Source organism: Tenrec ecaudatus, chromosome 8 (assembly GCF_050624435.1).
Source record: "Tenrec ecaudatus isolate mTenEca1 chromosome 8, mTenEca1.hap1, whole genome shotgun sequence".
Lineage (NCBI taxonomy): Eukaryota > Metazoa > Chordata > Mammalia > Afrosoricida > Tenrecidae > Tenrec > Tenrec ecaudatus.
The window spans coordinates 70,661,392-70,685,896 of NC_134537.1; positions in this window are offsets into that span (position 1 = coordinate 70,661,392).

A 24,505-nucleotide genomic window follows, 5' to 3' on the forward strand; every position below is an offset into this window, starting at 1 on the left:
TCTGCCTGATCCTGCACCAATTTCATGATAATTGGTGTACTTCAGCCCACGGTGATAGTTATAGTATATTTCCAGTGCCCTTTGACCTAAGCCCTATATTGAATAATATTCTGCTATGACCCATGGAGTTGTCATGGGCTAGTTTTTGAAAGCAGCCAAATGCAATGCAGTGAGAGCGAGAGCGTGAGCGAGAGCGAGAGCGTGAGCGAGAGCGAGAGCGTGAGCGAGAGCGAGAGCGTGAGCGAGAGCGAGAGCGAGAGCGAGAGCGTGAGCGAGAGCGAGAGCGTGAGCGAGAGCGAGAGCGTGAGCGAGAGCGAGAGCGTGAGCGAGAGCGAGAACGTGAGCGAGAGCGAGAGCGAGAGCGAGAGCGAGAGCGAGAGCGAGAGCGTGAGCGAGAGCGAGAGCGAGAGCGAGAGCGAGAGCGTGAGCGAGAGCGAGAGCGAGAGCGAGAGCGAGAGCGAGAGCGTGAGCGAGAGCGAGAGCGTGAGCGAGAGCGAGAGCGTGAGCGAGAGCGAGAGCGTGAGCGAGAGCGAGAGCGAGAGCGTGAGCGAGAGCGAGAGCGTGAGCGAGAGCGAGAGCGAGAGCGAGAGCGAGAGCGAGAGCGTGAGCGAGAGCGAGAGCGAGAGCGAGAGCGAGAGCGTGAGCGAGAGCGAGAGCGTGAGCGAGAGCGAGAGCGTGAGCGAGAGCGAGAGCGTGAGCGAGAGCGTGAGCGAGAGCGAGAGCGAGAGCGAGAGCGTGAGCGACAGCGTGAGCGTGAGCGAGAGCGTGAGCGAGAGCGAGAGCGTGAGCGAGAGCGAGAGCGTGAGCGAGAGCGAGAGCGAGAGCGAGAGCGAGAGCGAGAGCGTGAGCGAGAGCGAGAGCGTGAGCGAGAGCGAGAGCGAGAGCGAGAGCGAGAGCGAGAGCGAGAGCGTGAGCGAGAGCGAGAGCGAGAGCGAGAGCGAGAGCGTGAGCGAGAGCGAGAGCGAGAGCGAGAGCGTGAGCGAGAGCGAGAGCGTGAGCGAGAGCGAGAGCGTGAGCGAGAGCGAGAGCGTGAGCGAGAGCGAGAGCGTGAGCGAGAGCGAGAGCGAGAGCGAGAGCGTGAGCGAGAGCGAGAGCGAGAGCGAGAGCGTGAGCGTGAGCGAGAGCGTGAGCGTGAGCGAGAGCGAGAGCGTGAGCGAGAGCGAGAGCGTGACGAACTGCACACTATGACAGTTGATGTTCAGTACTATGGACAAAATTAGCTAAGCAGGAGAGACAGGGAGAATTGGGATGGGTCAGAAAGTAAATGTAATTATGCAATTGTCAGGAAACACAGCAGTGACAAAGTGGCATTTGAAAAAGAACTATAAGAAGTAATGGACCTAGTCAAGTGGATACTTAGAAGAAAACCATTTCAAAGAGTGAACCGCATTCTTGGGTCCCAAGGAAGCACTGGGCAGGTCTGCAGGAAGAGCCTCCCATCACAGGATCTAGTGTGATGGGAGAAATATTTCAGAGGGGTGGAGGAGAAATTAAAGAAATCTCTTAGACCAGTAGAAAGATTATGGCTTTTATTCCATTGATATGGACAGAAATGAAATTTATATTATGTAAATAATAGCGAGTAATAGGTATGTGTATTTGGAATTGAATGTAGTGGATGCTTCTGTAAAGGCAGAGGCAGGAGAGCAGGCAGGAGGCTATTGCAGAAATCAGAGATTAATGATGTAGAAGTGGTAGAAGGCAGAGACAAAAGAAGCGATGAATCTGGCTCTTTTGCAGAGTTAGAATCCCCAAGGTTTTCTGGCAAACAGATCATGGCATGTCCCGGAGGAAGAGTGACAAGGATGACTGTAAGCCTTTTGGTCTCAGTCTCGTTGAAGGAGACATTTCCACCAGCCTCAGGATGCTAACTGTAACCCCAGCTGCTCCGTCAAGAGTTACAGTCTTAGAAACCCGCAAGAGCAGTGCTACCTGTCCTATACCATCGTTGGGAGTTGGCATCGACTTGATAACGGGGTTTTCTACTTACTCCAGGAAAAAAAGCAAGACTGTCTGCTCCCATAAAAAGTTATAGTCTCAGAAACGTGCGGGGCACGTCTCCCTGCCCTAGCTATAGGGCTGCTATCAGTAGACATTGACGTGATGGCTGTGTGTTGTCTTTTAGCCTGGTCTATTTCCTCCCAGAGAACTTGCACTTCTCCTACTTTAATACTCAGTTCCCAGGTTTATTATTGAATGTTTAGTCATTGGAATTTATTACTATACGGTTAGCTTCACTAGAAGAAATAAAATCATTTTTGTCTTGTTCAGGATTTCATCCCCAAGGTCTAACGTGTTATTAGCTATTCAATACTTATTGAATGAATGAGCACCTGCCGGCAGCCAAGGAGCAACGTATAAAAATACTAGATGTGATCATTTCTATGAAAAATTGGCAATGTTTTGGTGAAAAACATATAAACAAGAAATGATCAAATGGCAAAAGAAGGTAACATATCATTAATTGTCCATGTAAGTTGATTTACTTTTTTCTGCAATGCAAACTCAAGAGGTTTAAAGCCATGCACATTTTATTCACCTTGTATATAGGATTAAATAGATACATTATTAATCAAAATCCCAATCGAAATCTTGGAAAAGTAGAATGGTGAGAGAAATTTGCACAGATAAGATGGATTTTACTGATGCTGAATCTAAGTCCAGGATGGAAATTTTCTACTTTATGTCATAAGCAAGAAGGGAACACTCACTCCTTCTACTAAGAAAGCGGGGTGTGGTGGGGTGGGAATAAAGGAAGTGCTTACTTTTAGTGAGAACAATAATGCTTTAATTTTAGGGATTATGCATTTCAGTTAACGCAGTGCTTCAATATGCTGCAGTTAGTTGTCATTGGGTCAGCCCTTACACATGCTGATCCCATGCAAAACAGAACAAATGCTGAAATTCTGCCTGATCCTGCACCAATTTCATGATAATTGGTGTACTTCAGCCCACGGTGATAGTTATAGTATATTTCCAGTGCCCTTTGACCTAAGCCCTATATTGAATAATATTCTGCTATGACCCATGGAGTTGTCATGGGCTAGTTTTTGAAAGCAGCCAAATGCAATGCAGTGAATGACTTGATATCTTCCAGCCTTAATCTCTGTAACTCTCGCCAACTAACTGGGTTAACCGAACTAAAAAATTCATTGCCATTGAGTTGAGGCTGATTCATAGAGACCCGCGAATGCAAATGTGAGGTGGTTGTGATCTATCCAGGAGACTGGATAATTTGCTAACAATGTAACGAATGAACACGATACCCCGTGTGATCGGGCCATGCAAATAAACCCTAATGTGGGACTGTTTAGTGTGGACATTTCGTTAGCTGTGAATCAGAAATGGGGTTTTATTACTCTTGGGGAAAAAGAGCCACCATGAGTGAAACATGAATCAAGAGCCTTGTGCTGAGCCTCCTAAATCAGCGAGAGCGTGAGCGAGAGCGTGAGCGAGAGCGAGAGCGTGAGCGAGAGCGAGAAGCGAGAGCGAGAGCGTGAGCGAGAGCGAGAGCGTGAGCGAGAGCGAGAGCGTGAGCGAGAGCGAGAGCGTGAGCGAGAGCGAGAGCGTGAGCGAGAGCGAGAGCGTGAGCGAGAGCGAGAGCGTGAGCGAGAGCGAGAGCGTGAGCGAGAGCGAGAGCGTGAGCGAGAGCGAGAGCGTGAGCGAGAGCGAGAGCGTGAGCGAGAGCGAGAGCGTGAGCGAGAGCGAGAGCGTGAGCGAGAGCGAGAGCGTGAGCGAGAGCGAGAGCGTGAGCGAGAGCGAGAGCGTGAGCGAGAGCGAGAGCGTGAGCGAGAGCGAGAGCGTGAGCGAGAGCGAGAGCGTGAGCGAGAGCGAGAGCGTGAGCGAGAGCGAGAGCGTGAGCGAGAGCGAGAGCGTGAGCGAGAGCGAGAGCGTGAGCGAGAGCGAGAGCGTGAGCGAGAGCGAGAGCGTGAGCGAGAGCGAGAGCGTGAGCGAGAGCGAGAGCGAGAGCGAGAGCGTGAGCGACAGCGTGAGCGTGAGCGAGAGCGTGAGCCGAGAGCAGAGCGTGAGCGAGAGCGAGAGCGTGAGCGAGAGCGAGAGCGTAGAGCGAGAGCGAGAGCGTGAGCGAGAGCGAGAGCGTGAGCGAGAGCGAGAGCGTGAGCGAGAGCGAGAGCGTGAGCGAGAGCGAGAGCGTGAGCGAGAGCGAGAGCGTGAGCGAGAGCGAGAGCGTGAGCGAGAGCGAGAGCGTGAGCGAGAGCGAGAGCGTGAGCGAGAGCGAGAGCGAGAGCGAGAGCGAGAGCGAGAGCGAGAGCGAGAGCGAGAGCGTGAGCGAGAGCGAGAGCGTGAGGAGCGAGAGCGAGAGCGAGAGCGAGAGCGAGAGCGAGAGAGCGAGAGCGAGAGCGAGAGCGAGAGCGAGAGCGTGAGCGAGAGCGAGAGCGAGAGCGAGAGCGAGAGCGTGAGCGAGAGCGAGAGCGTGAGCGAGAGAGCGAGAGCGTGAGCGAGAGCGAGAGCGTGAGCGAGAGCGAGAGCGAGAGCGAGAGCGTGAGCGAGAGCGAGAGCGAGAGCGAGAGCGTGAGCGTGAGCGAGAGCGTGAGCGTGAGCGAGAGCGAGAGCGTGAGCGAGAGCGAGAGCGTGACGAACTGCACACTATGACAGTTGATGTTCAGTACTATGGACAAAATTAGCTAAGCAGGAGAGACAGGGAGAATTGGGATGGGTCAGAAAGTAAATGTAATTATGCAATTGTCAGGAAACACAGCAGTGACAAAGTGGCATTTGAAAAAGAACTATAAGAAGTAATGGACCTAGTCAAGTGGATACTTAGAAGAAAACCATTTCAAAGAGTGAACCGCATTCTTGGGTCCCAAGGAAGCACTGGGCAGGTCTGCAGGAAGAGCCTCCCATCACAGGATCTAGTGTGATGGGAGAAATATTTCAGAGGGGTGGAGGAGAAATTAAAGAAATCTCTTAGACCAGTAGAAAGATTATGGCTTTTATTCCATTGATATGGACAGAAATGAAATTTATATTATGTAAATAATAGCGAGTAATAGGTATGTGTATTTGGAATTGAATGTAGTGGATGCTTCTGTAAAGGCAGAGGCAGGAGAGCAGGCAGGAGGCTATTGCAGAAATCAGAGATTAATGATGTAGAAGTGGTAGAAGGCAGAGACAAAAGAAGCGATGAATCTGGCTCTTTTGCAGAGTTAGAATCCCCAAGGTTTTCTGGCAAACAGATCATGGCATGTCCCGGAGGAAGAGTGACAAGGATGACTGTAAGCCTTTTGGTCTCAGTCTCGTTGAAGGAGACATTTCCACCAGCCTCAGGATGCTAACTGTAACCCCAGCTGCTCCGTCAAGAGTTACAGTCTTAGAAACCCGCAAGAGCAGTGCTACCTGTCCTATACCATCGTTGGGAGTTGGCATCGACTTGATAACGGGGTTTTCTACTTACTCCAGGAAAAAAAGCAAGACTGTCTGCTCCCATAAAAAGTTATAGTCTCAGAAACGTGCGGGGCACGTCTCCCTGCCCTAGCTATAGGGCTGCTATCAGTAGACATTGACGTGATGGCTGTGTGTTGTCTTTTAGCCTGGTCTATTTCCTCCCAGAGAACTTGCACTTCTCCTACTTTAATACTCAGTTCCCAGGTTTATTATTGAATGTTTAGTCATTGGAATTTATTACTATACGGTTAGCTTCACTAGAAGAAATAAAATCATTTTTGTCTTGTTCAGGATTTCATCCCCAAGGTCTAACGTGTTATTAGCTATTCAATACTTATTGAATGAATGAGCACCTGCCGGCAGCCAAGGAGCAACGTATAAAAATACTAGATGTGATCATTTCTATGAAAAATTGGCAATGTTTTGGTGAAAAACATATAAACAAGAAATGATCAAATGGCAAAAGAAGGTAACATATCATTAATTGTCCATGTAAGTTGATTTACTTTTTTCTGCAATGAAAACTCAAGAGGTTTAAAGCCATGCACATTTTATTCACCTTGTATATAGGATTAAATAGATACATTATTAATCAAAATCCCAATCGAAATCTTGGAAAAGTAGAATGGTGAGAGAAATTTGCACAGATAAGATGGATTTTACTGATGCTGAATCTAAGTCCAGGATGGAAATTTTCTACTTTATGTCATAAGCAAGAAGGGAACACTCACTCCTTCTACTAAGAAAGCGGGGTGTGGTGGGGTGGGAATAAAGGAAGTGCTTACTTTTAGTGAGAACAATAATGCTTTAATTTTAGGGATTATGCATTTCAGTTAACGCAGTGCTTCAATATGCTGCAGTTAGTTGTCATTGGGTCAGCCCTTACACATGCTGATCCCATGCAAAACAGAACAAATGCTGAAATTCTGCCTGATCCTGCACCAATTTCATGATAATTGGTGTACTTCAGCCCACGGTGATAGTTATAGTATATTTCCAGTGCCCTTTGACCTAAGCCCTATATTGAATAATATTCTGCTATGACCCATGGAGTTGTCATGGGCTAGTTTTTGAAAGCAGCCAAATGCAATGCAGTGAATGACTTGATATCTTCCAGCCTTAATCTCTGTAACTCTCGCCAACTAACTGGGTTAACCGAACTAAAAAATTCATTGCCATTGAGTTGAGGCTGATTCATAGAGACCCGCGAATGCAAATGTGAGGTGGTTGTGATCTATCCAGGAGACTGGATAATTTGCTAACAATGTAACGAATGAACACGATACCCCGTGTGATCGGGCCATGCAAATAAACCCTAATGTGGGACTGTTTAGTGTGGACATTTCGTTAGCTGTGAATCAGAAATGGGGTTTTATTACTCTTGGGGAAAAAGAGCCACCATGAGAGAAACATGAATCAAGAGCCTTGTGCTGAGCCTCCTAAATCAGCGAGAGCGTGAGCGAGAGCGAGAGCGTGAGCGAGAGCGAGAGCGTGAGCGAGAGCGAGAGCGTGAGCGAGAGCGAGAGCGTGAGCGAGAGCGAGAGCGTGAGCGAGAGCGAGAGCGTGAGCGAGAGCGAGAGCGTGAGCGAGAGCGAGAGCGTGAGCGAGAGCGAGAGCGTGAGCGAGAGCGAGAGCGTGAGCGAGAGCGAGAGCGTGAGCGAGAGCGAGAGCGTGAGCGAGAGCGAGAGCGTGAGCGAGAGCGAGAGCGTGAGCGAGAGCGAGAGCGTGAGCGAGAGCGAGAGCGTGAGCGAGAGCGAGAGCGTGAGCGAGAGCGAGAGCGTGAGCGAGAGCGAGAGCGTGAGCGAGAGCGAGAGCGTGAGCGAGAGCGAGAGCGTGAGCGAGAGCGAGAGCGTGAGCGAGAGCGAGAGCGTGAGCGAGAGCGAGAGCGTGAGCGAGAGCGAGAGCGAGAGCGAGAGCGTGAGCGAGAGCGAGAGCGTGAGCGAGAGCGAGAGCGTGAGCGAGAGCGAGAGCGTGAGCGAGAGCGAGAGCGTGAGCGAGAGCGAGAGCGTGAGCGAGAGCGAGAGCGTGAGCGAGAGCGAGAGCGTGAGCGAGAGCGAGAGCGTGAGCGAGAGCGAGAGCGTGAGCGAGAGCGAGAGCGTGAGCGAGAGCGAGAGCGTGAGCGAGAGCGAGAGCGTGAGCGAGAGCGAGAGCGTGAGCGAGAGCGAGAGCGTGAGCGAGAGCGAGAGCGTGAGCGAGAGCGAGAGCGAGAGCGAGAGCGTGAGCGAGAGCGAGAGCGTGAGCGAGAGCGAGAGCGAGAGCGAGAGCGTGAGCGAGAGCGAGAGCGTGAGCGAGAGCGAGAGCGAGAGCGAGAGCGTGAGCGAGAGCGAGAGCGAGAGCGAGAGCGAGAGCGAGAGCGAGAGCGAGAGCGAGAGCGAGAGCGAGAGCGAGAGCGTGAGCGAGAGCGAGAGCGAGAGCGAGAGCGAGAGCGTGAGCGAGAGCGAGAGCGTGAGCGAGAGCGAGAGCGTGAGCGAGAGCGAGAGCGAGAGCGAGAGCGAGAGCGAGAGCGAGAGCGTGAGCGAGAGCGAGAGCGTGAGCGAGAGCGAGAGCGTGAGCGAGAGCGAGAGCGTGAGCGAGAGCGAGAGCGTGAGCGAGAGCGAGAGCGTGAGCGAGAGCGAGAGCGTGAGCGAGAGCGAGAGCGTGAGCGAGAGCGAGAGCGTGAGCGAGAGCGAGAGCGTGAGCGAGAGCGAGAGCGTGAGCGAGAGCGAGAGCGTGAGCGAGAGCGAGAGCGAGAGCGTGACGAACTGCACACTATGACAGTTGATGTTCAGTACTATGGACAAAATTAGCTAAGCAGGAGAGACAGGGAGAATTGGGATGGGTCAGAAAGTAAATGTAATTATGCAATTGTCAGGAAACACAGCAGTGACAAAGTGGCATTTGAAAAAGAACTATAAGAAGTAATGGACCTAGTCAAGTGGATACTTAGAAGAAAACCATTTCAAAGAGTGAACCGCATTCTTGGGTCCCAAGGAAGCACTGGGCAGGTCTGCAGGAAGAGCCTCCCATCACAGGATCTAGTGTGATGGGAGAAATATTTCAGAGGGGTGGAGGAGAAATTAAAGAAATCTCTTAGACCAGTAGAAAGATTATGGCTTTTATTCCATTGATATGGACAGAAATGAAATTTATATTATGTAAATAATAGCGAGTAATAGGTATGTGTATTTGGAATTGAATGTAGTGGATGCTTCTGTAAAGGCAGAGGCAGGAGAGCAGGCAGGAGGCTATTGCAGAAATCAGAGATTAATGATGTAGAAGTGGTAGAAGGCAGAGACAAAAGAAGCGATGAATCTGGCTCTTTTGCAGAGTTAGAATCCCCAAGGTTTTCTGGCAAACAGATCATGGCATGTCCCGGAGGAAGAGTGACAAGGATGACTGTAAGCCTTTTGGTCTCAGTCTCGTTGAAGGAGACATTTCCACCAGCCTCAGGATGCTAACTGTAACCCCAGCTGCTCCGTCAAGAGTTACAGTCTTAGAAACCCGCAAGAGCAGTGCTACCTGTCCTATACCATCGTTGGGAGTTGGCATCGACTTGATAACGGGGTTTTCTACTTACTCCAGGAAAAAAAGCAAGACTGTCTGCTCCCATAAAAAGTTATAGTCTCAGAAACGTGCGGGGCACGTCTCCCTGCCCTAGCTATAGGGCTGCTATCAGTAGACATTGACGTAATGGCTGTGTGTTGTCTTTTAGCCTGGTCTATTTCCTCCCAGAGAACTTGCACTTCTCCTACTTTAATACTCAGTTCCCAGGTTTATTATTGAATGTTTAGTCATTGGAATTTATTACTATACGGTTAGCTTCACTAGAAGAAATAAAATCATTTTTGTCTTGTTCAGGATTTCATCCCCAAGGTCTAACGTGTTATTAGCTATTCAATACTTATTGAATGAATGAGCACCTGCCGGCAGCCAAGGAGCAACGTATAAAAATACTAGATGTGATCATTTCTATGAAAAATTGGCAATGTTTTGGTGAAAAACATATAAACAAGAAATGATCAAATGGCAAAAGAAGGTAACATATCATTAATTGTCCATGTAAGTTGATTTACTTTTTTCTGCAATGCAAACTCAAGAGGTTTAAAGCCATGCACATTTTATTCACCTTGTATATAGGATTAAATAGATACATTATTAATCAAAATCCCAATCGAAATCTTGGAAAAGTAGAATGGTGAGAGAAATTTGCACAGATAAGATGGATTTTACTGATGCTGAATCTAAGTCCAGGATGGAAATTTTCTACTTTATGTCATAAGCAAGAAGGGAACACTCACTCCTTCTACTAAGAAAGCGGGGTGTGGTGGGGTGGGAATAAAGGAAGTGCTTACTTTTAGTGAGAACAATAATGCTTTAATTTTAGGGATTATGCATTTCAGTTAACGCAGTGCTTCAATATGCTGCAGTTAGTTGTCATTGGGTCAGCCCTTACACATGCTGATCCCATGCAAAACAGAACAAATGCTGAAATTCTGCCTGATCCTGCACCAATTTCATGATAATTGGTGTACTTCAGCCCACGGTGATAGTTATAGTATATTTCCAGTGCCCTTTGACCTAAGCCCTATATTGAATAATATTCTGCTATGACCCATGGAGTTGTCATGGGCTAGTTTTTGAAAGCAGCCAAATGCAATGCAGTCAGAGCGAGAGCGTGAGCGAGAGCGAGAGCGTGAGCGAGAGCGAGAGCGTGAGCGAGAGCGAGAGCGTGAGCGAGAGCGAGAGCGTGAGCGAGAGCGAGAGCGTGAGCGAGAGCGAGAGCGTGAGCGAGAGCGAGAGCGTGAGCGAGAGCGAGAGCGTGAGCGAGAGCGAGAGCGTGAGCGAGAGCGAGAGCGTGAGCGAGAGCGAGAGCGTGAGCGAGAGCGAGAGCGTGAGCGAGAGCGAGAGCGTGAGCGAGAGCGAGAGCGTGAGCGAGAGCGTGAGCGAGAGCGAGAGCGTGAGCGAGAGCGAGAGCGAGAGCGAGAGCGAGAGCGAGAGCGAGAGCGAGAGCGAGAGCGTGAGCGAGAGCGTGAGCGAGAGCGAGAGCGTGAGCGAGAGCGAGAGCGTGAGCGAGAGCGAGAGCGTGAGCGAGAGCGAGAGCGTGAGCGAGAGCGAGAGCGTGAGCGAGAGCGAGAGCGAGAGCGAGAGCGTGAGCGAGAGCGAGAGCGTGAGCGAGAGCGAGAGCGAGAGCGTGATCGAGAGCGAGAGCGTGAGCGAGAGCGAGAGCGTGAGCGAGAGCGAGAGCGTGAGCGAGAGCGAGAGCGTGAGCGAGAGCGAGAGCGAGAGCGAGAGCGAGAGCGAGAGCGTGAGCGAGAGCGAGAGCGAGAGCGAGAGCGAGAGCGTGAGCGAGAGCGAGAGCGAGAGCGAGAGCGAGAGCGAGAGCGTGAGCGAGAGCGAGAGCGAGAGCGTGAACGAGAGCGAGAGCGTGAGCGAGAGCGAGAGCGAGAGCGTGAGCGAGAGCGAGAGCGAGAGCGAGAGCGTGAGCGAGAGCGAGAGCGAGAGCGAGAGCGAGAGCGAGAGCGAGAGCGAGAGCGTGAGCGTGAGCGAGAGCGAGAGCGTGAGCGAGAGCGTGAGCGAGAGCGAGAGCGTGAGCGAGAGCGAGAGCGTGAGCGAGAGCGAGAGCGAGAGCGTGAGCGAGAGCGAGAGCGTGAGCGAGAGCGAGAGCGTGAGCGAGAGCGAGAGCGTGAGCGAGAGCGAGAGCGAGAGCGAGAGCGAGAGCGAGAGCGAGAGCGTGAGCGAGAGCGAGAGCGTGAGCGAGAGCGAGAGCGAGAGCGAGAGCGAGAGCGAGAGCGAGAGCGAGAGCGAGAGCGTGAGCGAGAGCGAGAGCGAGAGCGAGAGCGAGAGCGAGAGCGAGAGCGAGAGCGAGAGCGTGAGCGAGAGCGAGAGCGAGAGCGAGAGCGAGAGCGTGAGCGAGAGCGAGAGCGAGAGCGAGAGCGTGAGCGAGAGCGAGAGCGAGAGCGAGAGCGAGAGCGTGAGCGAGAGCGAGAGCGTGAGCGTGAGCGAGAGCGAGAGCGTGAGCGAGAGCGAGAGCGTGAGCGAGAGCGAGAGCGAGAGCGAGAGCGTGAGCGAGAGCGAGAGCGAGAGCGAGAGCGTGAGCGTGAGCGAGAGCGTGAGCGTGAGCGAGAGCGAGAGCGTGAGCGAGAGCGTGACGAACTGCACACTATGACAGTTGATGTTCAGTACTATGGACAAAATTAGCTAAGCAGGAGAGACAGGGAGAATTGGGATGGGTCAGAAAGTAAATGTAATTATGCAATTGTCAGGAAACACAGCAGTGACAAAGTGGCATTTGAAAAAGAACTATAAGAAGTAATGGACCTAGTCAAGTGGATACTTAGAAGAAAACCATTTCAAAGAGTGAACCGCATTCTTGGGTCCCAAGGAAGCACTGGGCAGGTCTGCAGGAAGAGCCTCCCATCACAGGATCTAGTGTGATGGGAGAAATATTTCAGAGGGGTGGAGGAGAAATTAAAGAAATCTCTTAGACCAGTAGAAAGATTATGGCTTTTATTCCATTGATATGGACAGAAATGAAATTTATATTATGTAAATAATAGCGAGTAATAGGTATGTGTATTTGGAATTGAATGTAGTGGATGCTTCTGTAAAGGCAGAGGCAGGAGAGCAGGCAGGAGGCTATTGCAGAAATCAGAGATTAATGATGTAGAAGTGGTAGAAGGCAGAGACAAAAGAAGCGATGAATCTGGCTCTTTTGCAGAGTTAGAATCCCCAAGGTTTTCTGGCAAACAGATCATGGCATGTCCCGGAGGAAGAGTGACAAGGATGACTGTAAGCCTTTTGGTCTCAGTCTCGTTGAAGGAGACATTTCCACCAGCCTCAGGATGCTAACTGTAACCCCAGCTGCTCCGTCAAGAGTTACAGTCTTAGAAACCCGCAAGAGCAGTGCTACCTGTCCTATACCATCGTTGGGAGTTGGCATCGACTTGATAACGGGGTTTTCTACTTACTCCAGGAAAAAAAGCAAGACTGTCTGCTCCCATAAAAAGTTATAGTCTCAGAAACGTGCGGGGCACGTCTCCCTGCCCTAGCTATAGGGCTGCTATCAGTAGACATTGACGTAATGGCTGTGTGTTGTCTTTTAGCCTGGTCTATTTCCTCCCAGAGAACTTGCACTTCTCCTACTTTAATACTCAGTTCCCAGGTTTATTATTGAATGTTTAGTCATTGGAATTTATTACTATACGGTTAGCTTCACTAGAAGAAATAAAATCATTTTTGTCTTGTTCAGGATTTCATCCCCAAGGTCTAACGTGTTATTAGCTATTCAATACTTATTGAATGAATGAGCACCTGCCGGCAGCCAAGGAGCAACGTATAAAAATACTAGATGTGATCATTTCTATGAAAAATTGGCAATGTTTTGGTGAAAAACATATAAACAAGAAATGATCAAATGGCAAAAGAAGGTAACATATCATTAATTGTCCATGTAAGTTGATTTACTTTTTTCTGCAATGCAAACTCAAGAGGTTTAAAGCCATGCACATTTTATTCACCTTGTATATAGGATTAAATAGATACATTATTAATCAAAATCCCAATCGAAATCTTGGAAAAGTAGAATGGTGAGAGAAATTTGCACAGATAAGATGGATTTTACTGATGCTGAATCTAAGTCCAGGATGGAAATTTTCTACTTTATGTCATAAGCAAGAAGGGAACACTCACTCCTTCTACTAAGAAAGCGGGGTGTGGTGGGGTGGGAATAAAGGAAGTGCTTACTTTTAGTGAGAACAATAATGCTTTAATTTTAGGGATTATGCATTTCAGTTAACGCAGTGCTTCAATATGCTGCAGTTAGTTGTCATTGGGTCAGCCCTTACACATGCTGATCCCATGCAAAACAGAACAAATGCTGAAATTCTGCCTGATCCTGCACCAATTTCATGATAATTGGTGTACTTCAGCCCACGGTGATAGTTATAGTATATTTCCAGTGCCCTTTGACCTAAGCCCTATATTGAATAATATTCTGCTATGACCCATGGAGTTGTCATGGGCTAGTTTTTGAAAGCAGCCAAATGCAATGCAGTGAATGACTTGATATCTTCCAGCCTTAATCTCTGTAACTCTCGCCAACTAACTGGGTTAACCGAACTAAAAAATTCATTGCCATTGAGTTGAGGCTGATTCATAGAGACCCGCGAATGCAAATGTGAGGTGGTTGTGATCTATCCAGGAGACTGGATAATTTGCTAACAATGTAACGAATGAACACGATACCCCGTGTGATCGGGCCATGCAAATAAACCCTAATGTGGGACTGTTTAGTGTGGACATTTCGTTAGCTGTGAATCAGAAATGGGGTTTTATTACTCTTGGGGAAAAAGAGCCACCATGAGTGAAACATGAATCAAGAGCCTTGTGCTGAGCCTCCTAAATCAGCGAGAGCGTGAGCGAGAGCGAGAGCGTGAGCGAGAGCGAGAGCGTGAGCGAGAGCGAGAGCGAGAGCGAGAGCGAGAGCGTGAGCGAGAGCGAGAGCGTGAGCGAGAGCGAGAGCGAGAGCGAGAGCGAGAGCGAGAGCGAGAGCGAGAGCGAGAGCGAGAGCGTGAGCGAGAGCGAGAGCGAGAGCGAGAGCGAGAGCGAGAGCGTGAGCGAGAGCGAGAGCGAGAGCGAGAGCGAGAGCGTGAGCGAGAGCGAGAGCGTGAGCGAGAGCGTGAGCGAGAGCGTGAGCGAGAGCGAGAGCGTGAGCGAGAGCGAGAGCGTGAGCGAGAGCGAGAGCGAGAGCGAGAGCGTGAGCGAGAGCGAGAGCGAGAGCGAGAGCGTGAGCGTGAGCGAGAGCGTGAGCGTGAGCGAGAGCGAGAGCGTGAGCGAGAGCGTGACGAACTGCACACTATGACAGTTGATGTTCAGTACTATGGACAAAATTAGCTAAGCAGGAGAGACAGGGAGAATTGGGATGGGTCAGAAAGTAAATGTAATTATGCAATTGTCAGGAAACACAGCAGTGACAAAGTGGCATTTGAAAAAGAACTATAAGAAGTAATGGACCTAGTCAAGTGGATACTTAGAAGAAAACCATTTCAAAGAGTGAACCGCATTCTTGGGTCCCAAGGAAGCACTGGGCAGGTCTGCAGGAAGAGCCTCCCATCACAGGATCTAGTGTGATGGGAGAAATATTTCAGAGGGGTGGAGGAGAAATTAAAGAAATCTCTTAGACCAGTAGAAAGATTATGGCTTTTATTCCATTGATATGGACAGAAATGAAATTTATATTATGTAAATAATAGCGAGTAATAGGTATGTGTATTTGGAATTGAATGTAGTGGATGCTTCTGTAAAGGCAGAGGCAGGAGAGCAGGCAGGAGGCTATTGCAGAAATCAGAGATTAATGATGTAGAAGTGGTAGAAGGCAGAGACAAAAGAAGCGATGAATCTGGCTCTTTTGCAGAGTTAGAATCCCCAAGGTTTTCTGGCAAACAGATCATGGCATGTCCCGGAGGAAGAGTGACAAGGATGACTGTAAGCCTTTTGGTCTCAGTCTCGTTGAAGGAGACATTTCCACCAGCCTCAGGATGCTAACTGTAACCCCAGCTGCTCCGTCAAGAGTTACAGTCTTAGAAACCCGCAAGAGCAGTGCTACCTGTCCTATACCATCGTTGGGAGTTGGCATCGACTTGATAACGGGGTTTTCTACTTACTCCAGGAAAAAAAGCAAGACTGTCTGCTCCCATAAAAAGTTATAGTCTCAGAAACGTGCGGGGCACGTCTCCCTGCCCTAGCTATAGGGCTGCTATCAGTAGACATTGACGTAATGGCTGTGTGTTGTCTTTTAGCCTGGTCTATTTCCTCCCAGAGAACTTGCACTTCTCCTACTTTAATACTCAGTTCCCAGGTTTATTATTGAATGTTTAGTCATTGGAATTTATTACTATACGGTTAGCTTCACTAGAAGAAATAAAATCATTTTTGTCTTGTTCAGGATTTCATCCCCAAGGTCTAACGTGTTATTAGCTATTCAATACTTATTGAATGAATGAGCACCTGCCGGCAGCCAAGGAGCAACGTATAAAAATACTAGATGTGATCATTTCTATGAAAAATTGGCAATGTTTTGGTGAAAAACATATAAACAAGAAATGATCAAATGGCAAAAGAAGGTAACATATCATTAATTGTCCATGTAAGTTGATTTACTTTTTTCTGCAATGCAAACTCAAGAGGTTTAAAGCCATGCACATTTTATTCACCTTGTATATAGGATTAAATAGATACATTATTAATCAAAATCCCAATCGAAATCTTGGAAAAGTAGAATGGTGAGAGAAATTTGCACAGATAAGATGGATTTTACTGATGCTGAATCTAAGTCCAGGATGGAAATTTTCTACTTTATGTCATAAGCAAGAAGGGAACACTCACTCCTTCTACTAAGAAAGCGGGGTGTGGTGGGGTGGGAATAAAGGAAGTGCTTACTTTTAGTGAGAACAATAATGCTTTAATTTTAGGGATTATGCATTTCAGTTAACGCAGTGCTTCAATATGCTGCAGTTAGTTGTCATTGGGTCAGCCCTTACACATGCTGATCCCATGCAAAACAGAACAAATGCTGAAATTCTGCCTGATCCTGCACCAATTTCATGATAATTGGTGTACTTCAGCCCACGGTGATAGTTATAGTATATTTCCAGTGCCCTTTGACCTAAGCCCTATATTGAATAATATTCTGCTATGACCCATGGAGTTGTCATGGGCTAGTTTTTGAAAGCAGCCAAATGCAATGCAGTGAATGACTTGATATCTTCCAGCCTTAATCTCTGTAACTCTCGCCAACTAACTGGGTTAACCGAACTAAAAAATTCATTGCCATTGAGTTGAGGCTGATTCATAGAGACCCGCGAATGCAAATGTGAGGTGGTTGTGATCTATCCAGGAGACTGGATAATTTGCTAACAATGTAACGAATGAACACGATACCCCGTGTGATCGGGCCATGCAAATAAACCCTAATGTGGGACTGTTTAGTGTGGACATTTCGTTAGCTGTGAATCAGAAATGGGGTTTTATTACTCTTGGGGAAAAAGAGCCACCATGAGTGAAACATGAATCAAGAGCCTTGTGCTGAGCCTCCTAAATCAGCGAGAGCGTGAGCGAGAGCGAGAGCGTGAGCGAGAGCGAGAGCGTGAGCGAGAGCGAGAGCGTGAGCGAGAGCGAGAGCGTGAGCGAGAGCGAGAGCGTGAGCGAGAGCGAGAGCGTGAGCGAGAGCGAGAGCGTGAGCGAGAGCGAGAGCAGTGAGCGAGAGCGAGAGCGTGAGCGAGAGCGAGAGCGTGAGCGAGAGCGAGAGCGTGAGCGAGAGCGAGAGCGTGAACGAGAGCGAGAGCGTGAGCGAGAGCGAGAGCGTGAGCGAGAGCGAGAGCGAGAGCGAGAGCGTGAGCGAGAGCGAGAGCGTGAGCGAGAGCGAGAGCGTGAGCGAGAGCGTGAGCGAGAGCGAGAGCGTGAGCGAGAGCGAGAGCGAGAGCGAGAGCGAGAGCGAGAGCGAGAGCGTGAGCGAGAGCGAGAGCGAGAGCGAGAGCGTGAGCGAGAGCGAGAGCGTGAGCGAGAGCGTGAGCGAGAGCGAGAGGGTGAGCGAGAGCGAGAGCGAGAGCGTGAGCGAGAGCGAGAGCGAGAGCGAGAGCGTGAGCGAGAGCGAGAGCGAGAGCGTGAGCGAGAGCGAGAGCGAGAGCGAGAGCGAGAGCGAGAGCGTGAGCGAGAGCGTGAGCGTGAGCGAGAGCGAGAGCGTGAGCGAGAGCGAGAGCGTGAGCGAGAGCGTGAGCGAGAGCGAGAGCGAGAGCGAGAGCGAGAGCGAGAGCGTGAGCGAGAGCGAGAGCGTGAGCAAGAGCGAGAGCGTGAGCGAGAGCGTGAGCGAGAGCGAGAGCGAGAGCGAGAGCGAGAGCGTGAGCGAGAGCGAGAGCGTGAGCGAGAGCGAGAGCGTGAGCGAGAGCGAGAGCGTGAGCGAGAGCGAGAGCGTGAGCGAGAGCGAGAGCGTGAGCGAGAGCGAGAGCGTGAGCGAGAGCGAGAGCGTGAGCGAGAGCGAGAGCGTGAGCGAGAGCGAGAGCGAGAGCGAGAGCGTGAGCGAGAGCGTGAGCGAGAGCGAGAGCGTGAGCGAGAGCGAGAGCGAGAGCGAGAGCGAGAGCGAGAGCGAGAGCGAGAGCGTGAGCGAGAGCGAGAGCGAGAGCGAGAGCGTGAGCGAGAGCGAGAGCGAGAGCGAGAGCGAGAGCGAGAGCGTGAGCGAGAGCGAGAGCGAGAGCGAGAGCGAGAGCGAGAGCGTGAGCGAGAGCGAGAGCGTGAGCGAGAGCGAGAGCGTGAGCGAGAGCGAGAGCGTGAGCGAGAGCGAGAGCGAGAGCGAGAGCGTGAGCGAGAGCGAGAGCGAGAGCGAGAGCGTGAGCGTGAGCGAGAGCGTGAGCGTGAGCGAGAGCGAGAGCGTGAGCGAGAGCGAGAGCGTGACGAACTGCACACTATGACAGTTGATGTTCAGTACTATGGACAAAATTAGCTAAGCAGGAGAGACAGGGAGAATTGGGATGGGTCAGAAAGTAAATGTAATTATGCAATTGTCAGGAAACACAGCAGTGACAAAGTGGCATTTGAAAAAGAACTATAAGAAGTAATGGACCTAGTCAAGTGGATACTTAGAAGAAAACCATTTCAAAGAGTGAACCGCATTCTTGGGTCCCAAGGAAGCACTGGGCAGGTCTGCAGGAAGAGCCTCCCATCACAGGATCTAGTGTGATGGGAGAAATATTTCAGAGGGGTGGAGGAGAAATTAAAGAAATCTCTTAGACCAGTAGAAAGATTATGGCTTTTATTCCATTGATATGGACAGAAATGAAATTTATATTATGTAAATAATAGCGAGTAATAGGTATGTGTATTTGGAATTGAATGTAGTGGATGCTTCTGTAAAGGCAGAGGCAGGAGAGCAGGCAGGAGGCTATTGCAGAAATCAGAGATTAATGATGTAGAAGTGGTAGAAGGCAGAGACAAAAGAAGCGATGAATCTGGCTCTTTTGCAGAGTTAGAATCCCCAAGGTTTTCTGGCAAACAGATCATGGCATGTCCCGGAGGAAGAGTGACAAGGATGACTGTAAGCCTTTTGGTCTCAGTCTCGTTGAAGGAGACATTTCCACCAGCCTCAGGATGCTAACTGTAACCCCAGCTGCTCCGTCAAGAGTTACAGTCTTAGAAACCCGCAAGAGCAGTGCTACCTGTCCTATACCATCGTTGGGAGTTGGCATCGACTTGATAACGGGGTTTTCTACTTACTCCAGGAAAAAAAGCAAGACTGTCTGCTCCCATAAAAAGTTATAGTCTCAGAAACGTGCGGGGCACGTCTCCCTGCCCTAGCTATAGGGCTGCTATCAGTAGACATTGACGTGATGGCTGTGTGTTGTCTTTTAGCCTGGTCTATTTCCTCCCAGAGAACTTGCACTTCTCCTACTTTAATACTCAGTTCCCAGGTTTATTATTGAATGTTTAGTCATTGGAATTTATTACTATACGGTTAGCTTCACTAGAAGAAATAAAATCATTTTTGTCTTGTTCAGGATTTCATCCCCAAGGTCTAACGTGTTATTAGCTATTCAATACTTATTGAATGAATGAGCACCTGCCGGCAGCCAAGGAGCAACGTATAAAAATACTAGATGTGATCATTTCTATGAAAAATTGGCAATGTTTTGGTGAAAAACATATAAACAAGAAATGATCAAATGGCAAAAGAAGGTAACATATCATTAATTGTCCATGTAAGTTGATTTACTTTTTTCTGCAATGCAAACTCAAGAGGTTTAAAGCCATGCACATTTTATTCACCTTGTATATAGGATTAAATAGATACATTATTAATCAAAATCCCAATCGAAATCTTGGAAAAGTAGAATGGTGAGAGAAATTTGCACAGATAAGATGGATTTTACTGATGCTGAATCTAAGTCCAGGATGGAAATTTTCTACTTTATGTCATAAGCAAGAAGGGAACACTCACTCCTTCTACTAAGAAAGCGGGGTGTGGTGGGGTGGGAATAAAGGAAGTGCTTACTTTTAGTGAGAACAATAATGCTTTAATTTTAGGGATTATGCATTTCAGTTAACGCAGTGCTTCAATATGCTGCAGTTAGTTGTCATTGGGTCAGCCCTTACACATGCTGATCCCATGCAAAACAGAACAAATGCTGAAATTCTGCCTGATCCTGCACCAATTTCATGATAATTGGTGTACTTCAGCCCACGGTGATAGTTATAGTATATTTCCAGTGCCCTTTGACCTAAGCCCTATATTGAATAATATTCTGCTATGACCCATGGAGTTGTCATGGGCTAGTTTTTGAAAGCAGCCAAATGCAATGCAGTGAATGACTTGATATCTTCCAGCCTTAATCTCTGTAACTCTCGCCAACTAACTGGGTTAACCGAACTAAAAAATTCATTGCCATTGAGTTGAGGCTGATTCATAGAGACCCGCGAATGCAAATGTGAGGTGGTTGTGATCTATCCAGGAGACTGGATAATTTGCTAACAATGTAACGAATGAACACGATACCCCGTGTGATCGGGCCATGCAAATAAACCCTAATGTGGGACTGTTTAGTGTGGACATTTCGTTAGCTGTGAATCAGAAATGGGGTTTTATTACTCTTGGGGAAAAAGAGCCACCATGAGTGAAACATGAATCAAGAGCCTTGTGCTGAGCCTCCTAAATCAGCGAGAGCGTGAGCGAGAGCGAGAGCGTGAGCGAGAGCGAGAGCGTGAGCGAGAGCGAGAGCGTGAGCGAGAGCGAGAGCGTGAGCGAGAGCGAGAGCGTGAGCGAGAGCGAGAGCGAGAGCGTGAGCGAGAGCGAGAGCGTGAGCGAGAGCGAGAGCGTGAGCGAGAGCGAGAGCGTGAGCGAGAGCGAGAGCGAGAGCGTGAGCGAGAGCGAGAGCGAGAGCGTGAGCGAGAGCGAGAGCGAGAGCGAGAGCGAGAGCGTGAGCGAGAGCGAGAGCGAGAGCGTGAGCGAGAGCGAGAGCGAGAGCGAGAGCGAGAGCGAGAGCGAGAGCGAGAGCGAGAGCGAGAGCGTGAGCGAGAGCGAGAGCGTGAGCGAGAGCGTGAGCGTGAGCGAGAGCGAGAGCGTGAGCGAGAGCGAGAGCGTGAGCGAGAGCGAGAGCGTGAGAGAGAGCGTGAGCGAGAGCGAGAGCGAGAGCGAGAGCGAGAGCGAGAGCGAGAGCGAGAGCGAGAGGGAGAGCGTGAGCGAGAGCGAGAGCGTGAGCGAGAGCGTGAGCGTGAGCGAGAGCGAGAGCGTGAGCGAGAGCGAGAGCGTGAGCGAGAGCGAGAGCGTGAGAGAGAGCGTGAGCGAGAGCGAGAGCGAGAGCGAGAGCGAGAGCGAGAGCGAGAGCGAGAGGGAGAGCGTGAGCGAGAGCGAGAGCGTGAGCGAGAGCGAGAGCGTGAGCGAGAGCGAGAGCGTGAGCGAGAGCGAGAGCGTGAGCGAGAGCGAGAGCGTGAGCGAGAGCGAGAGCGTGAGCGAGAGCGAGAGCGTGAGCGAGAGCGAGAGCGTGAGCGAGAGCGAGAGCGAGAGCGAGAGCGAGAGCGAGAGCGAGAGCGAGAGCGAGAGCGAGAGCGAGAGCGAGAGCGAGAGCGAGAGCGTGAGCGAGAGCGAGAGCGAGAGCGAGAGCGAGAGCGAGAGCGAGAGCGTGAGCGAGAGCGAGAGCGTGAGCGAGAGCGAGAGCGTGAGCGAGAGCGTGAGTGAGAGCGAGAGCGAGAGCGAGAGCGTGAGCGTGAGCGAGAGCGTGAGCGTGAGCGAGAGCGAGAGCGTGACGAACTGCACACTATGACAGTTGATGTTCAGTACTATGGACAAAATTAGCTAAGCAGGAGAGACAGGGAGAATTGGGATGGGTCAGAAAGTAAATGTAATTATGCAATTGTCAGGAAACACAGCAGTGACAAAGTGGCATTTGAAAAAGAACTATAAGAAGTAATGGACCTAGTCAAGTGGATACTTAGAAGAAAACCATTTCAAAGAGTGAACCGCATTCTTGGGTCCCAAGGAAGCACTGGGCAGGTCTGCAGGAAGAGCCTCCCATCACAGGATCTAGTGTGATGGGAGAAATATTTCAGAGGGGTGGAGGAGAAATTAAAGAAATCTCTTAGACCAGTAGAAAGATTATGGCTTTTATTCCATTGATATGGACAGAAATGAAATTTATATTATGTAAATAATAGCGAGTAATAGGTATGTGTATTTGGAATTGAATGTAGTGGATGCTTCTGTAAAGGCAGAGGCAGGAGAGCAGGCAGGAGGCTATTGCAGAAATCAGAGATTAATGATGTAGAAGTGGTAGAAGGCAGAGACAAAAGAAGCGATGAATCTGGCTCTTTTGCAGAGTTAGAATCCCCAAGGTTTTCTGGCAAACAGATCATGGCATGTCCCGGAGGAAGAGTGACAAGGATGACTGTAAGCCTTTTGGTCTCAGTCTCGTTGAAGGAGACATTTCCACCAGCCTCAGGATGCTAACTGTAACCCCAGCTGCTCCGTCAAGAGTTACAGTCTTAGAAACCCGCAAGAGCAGTGCTACCTGTCCTATACCATCGTTGGGAGTTGGCATCGACTTGATAACGGGGTTTTCTACTTACTCCAGGAAAAAAAGCAAGACTGTCTGCTCCCATAAAAAGTTATAGTCTCAGAAACGTGCGGGGCACGTCTCCCTGCCCTAGCTATAGGGCTGCTATCAGTAGACATTGACGTGATGGCTGTGTGTTGTCTTTTAGCCTGGTCTATTTCCTCCCAGAGAACTTGCACTTCTCCTACTTTAATACTCAGTTCCCAGGTTTATTATTGAATGTTTAGTCATTGGAATTTATTACTATACGGTTAGCTTCACTAGAAGAAATAAAATCATTTTTGTCTTGTTCAGGATTTCATCCCCAAGGTCTAACGTGTTATTAGCTATTCAATACTTATTGAATGAATGAGCACCTGCCGGCAGCCAAGGAGCAACGTATAAAAATACTAGATGTGATCATTTCTATGAAAAATTGGCAATGTTTTGGTGAAAAACATATAAACAAGAAATGATCAAATGGCAAAAGAAGGTAACATATCATTAATTGTCCATGTAAGTTGATTTACTTTTTTCTGCAATGCAAACTCAAGAGGTTTAAAGCCATGCACATTTTATTCACCTTGTATATAGGATTAAATAGATACATTATTAATCAAAATCCCAATCGAAATCTTGGAAAAGTAGAATGGTGAGAGAAATTTGCACAGATAAGATGGATTTTACTGATGCTGAATCTAAGTCCAGGATGGAAATTTTCTACTTTATGTCATAAGCAAGAAGGGAACACTCACTCCTTCTACTAAGAAAGCGGGGTGTGGTGGGGTGGGAATAAAGGAAGTGCTTACTTTTAGTGAGAACAATAATGCTTTAATTTTAGGGATTATGCATTTCAGTTAACGCAGTGCTTCAATATGCTGCAGTTAGTTGTCATTGGGTCAGCCCTTACACATGCTGATCCCATGCAAAACAGAACAAATGCTGAAATTCTGCCTGATCCTGCACCAATTTCATGATAATTGGTGTACTTCAGCCCACGGTGATAGTTATAGTATATTTCCAGTGCCCTTTGACCTAAGCCCTATATTGAATAATATTCTGCTATGACCCATGGAGTTGTCATGGGCTAGTTTTTGAAAGCAGCCAAATGCAATGCAGTGAATGACTTGATATCTTCCAGCCTTAATCTCTGTAACTCTCGCCAACTAACTGGGTTAACCGAACTAAAAAATTCATTGCCATTGAGTTGAGGCTGATTCATAGAGACCCGCGAATGCAAATGTGAGGTGGTTGTGATCTATCCAGGAGACTGGATAATTTGCTAACAATGTAACGAATGAACACGATACCCCGTGTGATCGGGCCATGCAAATAAACCCTAATGTGGGACTGTTTAGTGTGGACATTTCGTTAGCTGTGAATCAGAAATGGGGTTTTATTACTCTTGGGGAAAAAGAGCCACCATGAGTGAAACATGAATCAAGAGCCTTGTGCTGAGCCTCCTAAATCAGCGAGAGCGAGAGCGTGAGCGAGAGCGAGAGCGTGAGCGAGAGCGAGAGCGTGAGCGAGAGCGAGAGCGTGAGCGAGAGCGAGAGCGTGAGCGAGAGCGAGAGCGTGAGCGAGAGCGAGAGCGTGAGCGAGAGCGAGAGCGTGAGCGAGAGCGTGAGCGTGAGCGAGAGCGAGAGCGTGAGCGAGAGCGAGAGCGTGAGCGAGAGCGAGAGCGTGAGCGAGAGCGAGAGCGAGAGCGTGAGCGAGAGCGAGAGCGTGAGCGAGAGCGAGAGCGAGAGCGAGAGCGAGAGCGAGAGCGAGAGCGAGAGCGAGAGCGAGAGCGTGAGCGAGAGCGAGAGCGAGAGCGAGAGCGAGAGCGAGAGCGAGAGCGTGAGCGAGAGCGAGAGCGTGAGCGAGAGCGAGAGCGTGAGCGAGAGCGTGAGCGAGAGCGAGAGCGAGAGCGAGAGCGTGAGCGTGAGCGAGAGCGTGAGCGTGAGCGAGAGCGAGAGCGTGACGAACTGCACACTATGACAGTTGATGTTCAGTACTATGGACAAAATTAGCTAAGCAGGAGAGACAGGGAGAATTGGGATGGGTCAGAAAGTAAATGTAATTATGCAATTGTCAGGAAACACAGCAGTGACAAAGTGGCATTTGAAAAAGAACTATAAGAAGTAATGGACCTAGTCAAGTGGATACTTAGAAGAAAACCATTTCAAAGAGTGAACCGCATTCTTGGGTCCCAAGGAAGCACTGGGCAGGTCTGCAGGAAGAGCCTCCCATCACAGGATCTAGTGTGATGGGAGAAATATTTCAGAGGGGTGGAGGAGAAATTAAAGAAATCTCTTAGACCAGTAGAAAGATTATGGCTTTTATTCCATTGATATGGACAGAAATGAAATTTATATTATGTAAATAATAGCGAGTAATAGGTATGTGTATTTGGAATTGAATGTAGTGGATGCTTCTGTAAAGGCAGAGGCAGGAGAGCAGGCAGGAGGCTATTGCAGAAATCAGAGATTAATGATGTAGAAGTGGTAGAAGGCAGAGACAAAAGAAGCGATGAATCTGCCTCTTTTGCAGAGTTAGAATCCCCAAGGTTT